Here is a 9,766-nt window from a genome sequence, read left to right on the forward strand (position 1 = left end):
GGGCCGCCATCAGGGGGGTATTAGGGGTACTTATGTAAGGGGCCCGGCCAGTGGCCCGCGGCATGGCCGGAGGCTCCGCTAGCAGCCGCTATGGCTGCTACAGTGCGACGCCACTTAACACTACGGCAGAGCAGGGAGGTATCTCCCCGCTCTGCCATTAAACAAAAGACATTTATCTCCTATCCACAGGATAGGGGGATACATGTGTGATCGCTGGCACTGATAGGGAGAACGGGGGACTGAAAGTCCCCTGAAGTTCTCCATCACAAACCTCGGACTTCCGGGGTCTGTGTCTGCAGCTCCGTCGAAATGAATGGATCGCCGGTCGCGCTTCTGCGCATGCGTGACCAGCGCTCCTTTCATTTTTATTGAGCTGCGCAGACGCCGGAAGTCAGAGGTTAGTCATGGAGAACTTCAGGGGACTTTCAGTCCCCCGTTCTCCCTATCGGTGCCAGCGATCACACATGTATCCCCTATCCTGTGGATGGGGGATACATGTCTTTTGTAGGACACACTGTAGGTCAGATTTTTTTGGGGGGGTTGGGGCTGCATGGCGTTACCTACAGGGGGGCTGTATGGCGTTACCTACAGGGGGGCTGTATAGCGTTACCTACAGGGGGTGCTGTATAGCGTTACCTACAGGGGGGCTGTATAGCGTTACCTACAGGGGGGGCTGTATAGCGTTACCTACAGGGGGGCTGTATAGCGTTACCTACAGGTTGGGCTGTATGGCGTTAGCGCTATACAGCCCCCACTGTAGAGAACGCCATACAGCCCCCCACTGTAGAGAACACCATACAGAGTCCCCCTGTAGATAACGCCATACAGCCCCCTTTGTAGAGAACGCTATACAGCCCCCCCCCCCTGTAGGTAACGCTATTCAACCCTCCCTGTAGGTAACGCTATACAGCCCCCCTGTAAATAACGCCATACACCCCCCGTAGAGAACGCCATACAGCCCCCTCTGTAGAGAACTCCATACAGCCCACTCTGTAGAGAACTCCATACAGCCCCCTCTGTAGAGAACTCCATACAGCCCCCCTTGTAGAGAACGACATACAGCCCCCTCTGTAGATAACGCCATACAGCCCCCACTGTAGAGAACGCCATACAGACCCCCTTGTAGAGAACGCCATACAGACCCCCTGTAGATAACGCCACACAGCCCCCTTTGTAGATATCTACAGAGGGGGCTGTATGGCGTTATCTACAGAGGGGGCTGTATGGCGTTATCTACAGAGGGGGCTGTATGGCGTTATCTACAGAGGGGGCTGTATAGCGTTATCTACAGGGGGGACTCTGTATGGTGTTATCTACAGAGGGGGCTGTATGGCGTTATCTACAGAGGGGACTGTATGGCGTTATCTACAGAGGGGACTGTATGGCGTTCTCTACAAGGGGGGCTGTATGGAGTTCTCTACAGAGGTGGCTGTATGGCGTTAAAGTTGTATATAAGAAAGTTTGTTACAATGTATCAGTCAATTATCTGTGAGCTAAACGCAGCAACAGCACAAACCCCTCTCCTGTGCTGGACTCCAGGCAGATGGCTCTTATCTACACTGATACATTGTAACAAGACCATCAGCTTTGAAAGTAATAAGCCAGGACTGGTTTTAATGTTCTCATTCACAGACAGCAGGCAGAGATCTTGAAAATCATGAGGAACTGAAGCAGGAAGACAGAAAGCTGCAGAATGTCATTATACAGTAGGCTGGGGTGCTGCACCACTCGCAGGGAATTTATACGTGTAAGGCTATGTTCACACGGAGTATTTTGACGAGTTTTTTGACGCGGAAACCGCATTGCAAAACTCGTCAAAAACGGCCCGAAAATGCCTCCCATTGATTTCAATGGGAGGCGTCGGCGTCTTTTTCCCGCGAGCAGTAAAAGGGGGGGGTCCAGAAAATTTAGCTGTATGGGGCCCTGAAATTCCTGATGGCGGCCCTGTCTATGCATATACAGTGGGTAAGTCACAGGCCTCTGTTGGAGGTATACAGCGGGAGCTTTTCCTGGCGTATACTGTATGACAAACAGAGGCCATTATTGTGATGTGAACAAGGATTAATTATTAAAAATTTATTAATTTCTATTTGAAAGATGCCAAAAGCTCATTTTTTTAATTTATTTAATTAATTGTACATATTGCTTTCAACTAGACAACTGATACAAAACATGAATGTTACAAACAAAACCTACAAAAAAGGAACACGGACTGAGCCAAGAATCATGTTGGAAATATAATATCTTTATTAAAAAAAAAAGTATTTAAAAAAACTCACAACAAGGCAACCGCCTACTAAAATGAATAACATGCAATGTAGCAATGCGTTTGTATAATACAAACAGTTGGATTATATCTTTTGTATTGCATAAACCGGTACAAACTATATCCCTAATAAGACAAGGTTAAACACATTTAACCCCTTCCCTATGTAACCATTTTTAGTTTTTTTCATTTTTGTTTTTTCCTCCCCACTTTTCAAAAGCCATAACTTTTTTATTTTTCAGTCTATATATTAGTATGAGAGCTTGTTTTTTTGCGGGACGAGTTGTAATTTATCACATATCCATTTATTGTACCATATAATATACTGGGAAACTGGAAAGAAATTCTTTATTGGGTGGAATTGGAAAAAGAAATGTGATTGCTCCATTGTTTTTTTTGTTCCGTTTTTACGGCGTTCACTGTGCGGTAATAATGACACGTGTGTCTGGGGGGGCGGTGGCTAGCTTGCAATGGCGGTTGGAAGCAATTCCTGAAGCTCTGATACCCAACTAACAATCCTCAGGAATTCTAGCTTCTCTTTGCCCTTATCATCTCCAGACTGTCCCATATTCCACACCTGGAACAGTCGCTTCTGGCCTGTGGCCTTATTTTGCCTTTATTGGCGAAATAGTAATTGAGGCCTAACTTTGCAGAGCTGCGTCACATCCCCTTCCCCTGAAGCATCATTCGACCTTTATAAGGTTTACCGCTGCTTGCCCAAGGAATCCACTCCTCCATCCCAGCTTCCACCACTTACGGCAGTGCCCCATTTGTCCAGGCCTACACACATCCAAAGTGGTTGCTGCCGCATCTCGTCCGCGATGCACTGCTTTATTATGAACATCTCCCAAAGCGGCCTACAAAGCCCCCAAGGATCTGGGCCCCAACCCATGTCACCTGAAGTCCACCAAGGCAGAGAGCTTGGGTAGAGGGTTTTTTGCTGAACCTGCTACTGGACTATATAGAAGCTTATGCAAAATCTGTCCCTCTACTTTTTGCCTTACTTTACAGCACCACTGGACTCTGGGTTTCATACCCTGCAGGGTTAAGTCTCCATTAGGCCTCTCTAACTACCAGCATAGTAAGATGCCAAAATGTCCTATATGTCACATGTAGTTCTTGCCTCTGTAGAAAATCATATATTTAAAGGGGCAGAGCCCCCATTTTTTTCTCCAGGGATTGTATCTCAGGACCTCCATATTATTCTACTGTCGGCCTATTTAGGCCACTCTGAAGGGCCTAGTGCAAAATTTCTATCTTCGATGCTGCACAGCGCAGATGCGATATTTACCAGTCACATGATTTAATTACCTTGTATCATAACCCGCTTTAGTGACTGCACCCATCTATAACTAAAACTATTCTTGGTGACCATTGATGCAACTTGAATCTTGAACTTCTTCCTGTGCTCCCAATTGTGAAGAATCACATGAAAACAACGCCTCCAGCAATGCCAGGACGATTATCCTCCTCAGCAGCAATCCTGGCACGGCTGGAGGCAATGTCTGGTTATTCTCCCATCGCTCCGGTGAAGGAACTGCGGGAGTAAGTGACGTCTCAGCGTGATCTCGCGAGATCATGCTGTGCTGTGAATAAAGCTGGGCATGAATGAAGAGAAGTGTATAACGCTGATTGGTCAGCATCATACACTTTTCTTTACAACAAAGCAGTCGTTATCTACATCAAAGCGTTTATTAGATTAGGTAGGAGATAGAGAAGTATTAAACTGGTGACAGAGCCTCTTTAAAGAAATGCTTCAATTCTTGAGAGGATCTTTACAAAAACATATTGCCATGATGGTCCAAGGCTTCACCACCCACCCATATGAGCTGGGGGAAAGAATTAACCATGTTAAAACTAAATAGGGTATTTTGCAGAAGCGCATAACTCTCTAGTTGATACGATGATGTGGACCAAATTAAAGCCAAATGAGCTGACTTGGAAGATTGTTCCAGACGCAATAATGTTGATTTTAGAGGCATTCCAGAATCTGTCTCGAATGTGGAACTGACACCGTATCCTCAAAACCTTATTAAGGCTGTCCTCTGCAGTTCTTCACATGTCTTGATTAACCCCTTCCCGCCCAATCACGTACAGTAACGTGATGAAAACTGGTGTCTTAACGCCTTTTCACGTTACTGTACGTGATGGAGATGAAGCTAGCTCAGGAGCTGAGCCCGGACCATCACTGCCGGGTGACAGCTGTATGTTACAGCTGGCACCCTGAGGTATCGGCCAGGACCGGAGCTAGCATCCGATCCGGCTGATTAACCCCTCAGATGCTGTGTACAATAGAGATCGCAGCATGTGAGGAGTTTTTAGCCACCGGCACCCCAGCAACGTGATCGCTGGGTTACCGGTGGCTACAAAGGCGATCGGAGGCCTAATACTTACCTCCCGGTCTGCCTGCAACGGAAGTCTCCTATGCCCCGCTTGGCAGCGGGGCCTAAAAGGCTTCCAGTACCATTGGAAAGATGGCGCCGGCTCAGCTTCCGGCTGAGAAGCTGAGCCGGCATCATCAGCAGTGGGTGTCCGCTGTATGTTACAGCGGACACCCCGATCTATCGCCAGGAAACGGAGCTAGCTCCGGTTACTAGCATTTACCCCTTTGATGTAGCAATCCATTGTGATCGCTGCATCCTAGAGGTTTGTAGCAAATCGGCAGCCTGCCATGCGATGGCAAGGCTGGCGACTGCTACTATGGCAACAGGAGCCGTAACAATGGCCTCCTGTCTGCCATTACGGAAGCTGATTAGTCCGCGCCCAGAGGCGGAGCCTGATCGGCTTGCTGTCAGTGAACAACTGACAGTTCCAATACATTGCACTACATAGGTAGTGCAATGTATTAGAACATCAAACAAACAGTTGGACCTTCAAATCCCCTAGTGGGACTAAAGTAAAGTGTAAAAAAAAAGTGTAAAAAAAAAAAAGTAAAAATAAAAGTTGTAAAACATACAATAAAAGTTTCAAGTAATAAAATAAAACACAATCTCCCCCTTTTTCCCTTATCAAGTCATTTATTATTGAAAAAAATAATAAAGCCATACATATTTGGCATCGCTGCGACCGTAATGACCTAAACTATAAAAATATTTTGTTATTTATCCAGCGCAGTAAATGCCGTAAAAAAACAACTAAAAAACACTGCCATAATTGCTGATTTTTGGTCACTTTGTCTTCCAAAAATTCAAATAAAAAGTGATAAAGAAGTCGCATGTATCCAAAAATGGTGCCTATAAAATCTATACCTCGTCTCGCAAAAAACAAGCCCTCATACAGCTCCATCGACGAAAAAATTTAAACGTTATGGCTCTCACAACATGGCGACAGAAAAAATACATTCTCTTTCCAAAAGTAATTTTATTGTGCAAAAAGTTATAAAAAAGTGCTATAAATTAGGTATCGCTGGAATCGTACTGACCCGCAGAATAAAGGTAACATGTAGTTTATAACGCATGGTGAACGCTGTATAAAAAAAAACTAAAAAAACGATGCCAGAATTGCTGTTTTTTTGTCACCTTGGCTCCCAAAAAAAGGATAACAAGTGATCAAAAAGTCGCATGTACCCCAATATGGTACCAATAAAAACTACAGCTCGTCCCGCAAAAAAACAGCCCTCATACCACTACGTCGATGAAAAAATAAAATGACTGAAGGCTCCAATAAGTCAGGAAAGAAAAATATCCAGTTGTGCCGGCCCGAGGGGAACATTTCTTCTGTTTCAAAAGGCGATGTATCAAGGCACTAAAATTAGGGAACCAGGAAGGGGAGAGCCCAAACATATCTGCTGGAAGCGAGGGTGCCCGTATTATACCAGGACAACACTTTCCCGGCAAAATTCCCCAAACTGCAAAGGTGCAGAGTGTGAACCAAAAACGGGATAAGAAAGGACATTTATCAGAGCGACACCGGCCTGTGCAGAAAGGATCGATCACAGCGTAACACACATCTATGGATTATTTTTACCTTATTATTATACCACCTGACTATGCCCCTGATGTACTCTGCCCAGCTCACATGTACCCCCACATTATAAACGGAAATACTAGTAAGACTCCAAACAAAACTATTACCAAGCAAAATCCACGCTCCAAAAGCCAAATGGCGCTCCCACCCATCTGAGCCCTACAGTGTGCCCAAACAGCTGTTTACTTCCACATATATAGCATCGCCATAACCGGGAGAACCCTTTTAACATTTTTTGGGTGTGTGTCCCCAGTGGCACAAGCTGGGCACGACATATTTGCCACGGAATTGGCATATCTAGGGAAAAATTAAACTTGGCACCTTCCGCAGCGCAATCATTTATGGAAAAGACACGTGGGGTGAAAATGCTCTCTACACCCCTTAATAAATGCCTTGAGGGGTGCAGTTTCCAAAATGGAGTCACTTGCCAGGGGTTTCTTTTATTATTTCACATCAAAGCCTCTGCAATTGTGAACCAATACTTTATATGTCGCCAAATTAGCTCACTTTTACATGGTACTCTTTCACTCCTGAGCCCTGTCGAATGTCCAGGCAAAAGATTAGGGCCACATGTAGGGTGATTCTAAAACAGGGAAACACTGCATAATAATTGAGAGCTGTCTTGTTATGGTGGCACAAGCCGGGCACCACATATTGGCGTATCTAAGGAAAAATTCCCATTTTCACTCTCCCACATCGTGTGCACACAAATTTCTGCAAAACACCTGTGGGGTTAACATGCTCGCTACACCCCTAGGTGAATACCTTGAGGGTGTTGTTTCCAAAATGGGGTCACTTCTGGGGGGGATCCACTGTTGTGGTCCCACAGGGACTTTGCAAATGTGACATAGCGACCAGAAACCAAATGCTGCAAAATCTGTACTCCAAAAGCAAATGACGCTCTTTCCCTTCTGAGCCCTGCCGTGTGCCCAAACAGCAGTTTATGACCACGTGTGGGGTATTGCCGTACTCCAGAGAAGTTGCTTTACAAATGTTGGGGTTCTTTTTTTTCCTTTATTTGTTGAGAAAATGAAGAATTTGGAGCTAAAGCTACGTCTTATTGAAGAAAAAGAATTTTTTTATTATTCTAATAAAATCTATGAAACACCTGTGGGGTCAAAATGCTCACTACACCCCTAGATGGATTCCTCAGGGGGTGTAGTTTTCTCAGTGGTGTCACTTTTTTGGCGTTTTCACTGTTTTGGTCCCTATGGGGCTTTGCCAATCTGACCTGGCCTCCGCAAACCATTCCTGCTAAATTTGAGCTCCAAAAGCCAAATGGCGCTCTTTCCCTTTTAGGCTCCGCCGTGTGTCCAAACAGCCGATTATTACCACATGTGGGGTATTGTTTTACTCGGGTGAAATTGGTTTACAAATGTTGCAATGCTTTTTTTCCTTTAGTCCTTGTGGAAATTAGAAAAAATTAGCTAAACCTACATTTTCTTTGAAAGAATGTAGATTTTCATTTTCACGGCCTGCTTACAATAATTTCTGCAAAAAACCTGCGGGGTCAAAATGCTCACTATACCCCTAGATAATTTCCTCAAGGGGTGTAGTTTCCCAAATGGGGTCACTTTTGGTGGATTTCCACTGTTTTGGCACCGCAAAACCTTTTTAAACCTGACATGGTGCCTAAAATATTTTCTAATAAAAAGGAGGCCCAAAATCCACTATGTGCTCCATTGCTTCTGAGGCCAGTGCTTCAGTCCATTACCACACTAGAGCCACATGTTGGATATTTCTAAAAACTGCAGAATCTGGGCAATAAATATTGAGTTGTATTTCTCTGGTAAAACCTTCTGTATTACAAAAAAAAATAGATTAAAAATGAATTTCTGCAAAACAAATTGAAATTTGAAAATTTCACCTCTATGTTTCTTTAATTTTTGTAAAACGTTTAAAGGGTTAAGAAACTTTCTAAATGCTGTTTTGAATACTTTAAGGGGTGAAGATTTTTAAAATGGGGTGTCTTTTTTGCAGTTTCTAATATATAAAGCCCTAAAAGTCACTTCACAACTGAACTGGCCCCGGTAAAAATAGCCTTTTGAAATTTTCTTGAAAATGTGTGAAATTGCTGCTAAAGTTCTAAGCCTTGTAACGTCCTAGAAAAATAAAAGGACGTTCAAAAAATGATGGCAATCTAAAGTAGACATATGGGGATGTTAGTTAGCAACAATTTTGTGTGGTATAACTGCCTGTCTTACAAGCAGATACATTTAAATTTAGAAAAATGCTAATTTTTGCAATTTTTCACAAAAATTTGGTGTTTTTCACTAATAAATATTGAATTTATCGACTATATTTTTCCACTATCATAAAGTACAATAAGTTCCGAGAAAACTATCTCAGAATCACTTGGATAGGTAAAAGCATTCCCAAGTTATTACCACATAAAGTGACACATGTCAGATTTGACAAAATGGGTCTGGTCCTGACGGCCAAAATGAGCTCGGTCCTGAAGGGGTTAATGAAGCCCACCAATTGCCTAAACCAAACTCCATTCCATGAAAACAAACCTAGCGATGTCCCGGCTCAGCTTCATTTCAATCACATAAATTACCAACTGATGTTCTCAGCTCGTAAACTCATATCATTGCCTGATCCCCTCCCTGGAGGTTCTCTTTATGCAGACCAGTCCCAAGCTATCATTTAAGTGCCTGAACCATCTGCTTGAGAAATAACAAAATACTCTATAGATGGGGATTTCCACTTAAGCGCGTTATCACCAGAGGGGGCACCACCTTCATGATTCGCACAGTGAAAGAGGGTACAACACTTCTGAAATCATATATAATGTCTTATGAGCCAGGGCTGTAGAGACACAGCCCTGGTCATGAATAACCGTTGTACAAACAAAGCAGGACAATTAGTTTTTGTCCTGCTTTGCTTGGAACCGATGGAGACAGGAGATACTGCTTTGATCTCCTGTCTCCATTTTAAATGTCCTGCGCGCACAGGTAATTACTATAATTAGGAAAACTATTTTTTGGCTGGGTTTAAACTTTGTATGAGCCTACAAAAACCAACAGATACTACATAGCCATATGTATCTAAATTATTGCGAAAGGCGAGGACAATAATCCATTAGCTCTAACCCTAGCAGAGGGCGAGGCATAGAGGGTAAAGACAGCCTCTAACATCGCTAAGGGAAATCCAAATATAATTAATGTGAGGTACATATATTGCCAGTCCACCCTATCAAAGGCCTTTTCCGCGTCTGTACCTAGCAACACAAGAGGTCTATTAAAAAATTTTGCATGATTTATGCCATGTAAAACCCTATAAGAGTTGTCTCTACCCTCCCTGCCTCGCACAAAACCAGACTGCTCCGGTGCAATCAACTTGGGCAAAACCAGGGCCATTCTATTTGCCAATAGCTTTGCCCATAATTTAACATCGGTATTTAGGAGTGAAATGGGACGATAATTCCCACATTGAAGAGGATCCTTACCCTCTTTATGGAGCATAGCTATATGTGCCTCTAGGGCTTGCGAGTGTGGAGGACAGCCTGCATTTAACGAATTAAAGTATTCC

This window comes from Rhinoderma darwinii, chromosome 2, assembly GCF_050947455.1.
Source record: "Rhinoderma darwinii isolate aRhiDar2 chromosome 2, aRhiDar2.hap1, whole genome shotgun sequence".
Classification (NCBI taxonomy): Eukaryota; Metazoa; Chordata; class Amphibia; order Anura; family Rhinodermatidae; genus Rhinoderma; species Rhinoderma darwinii.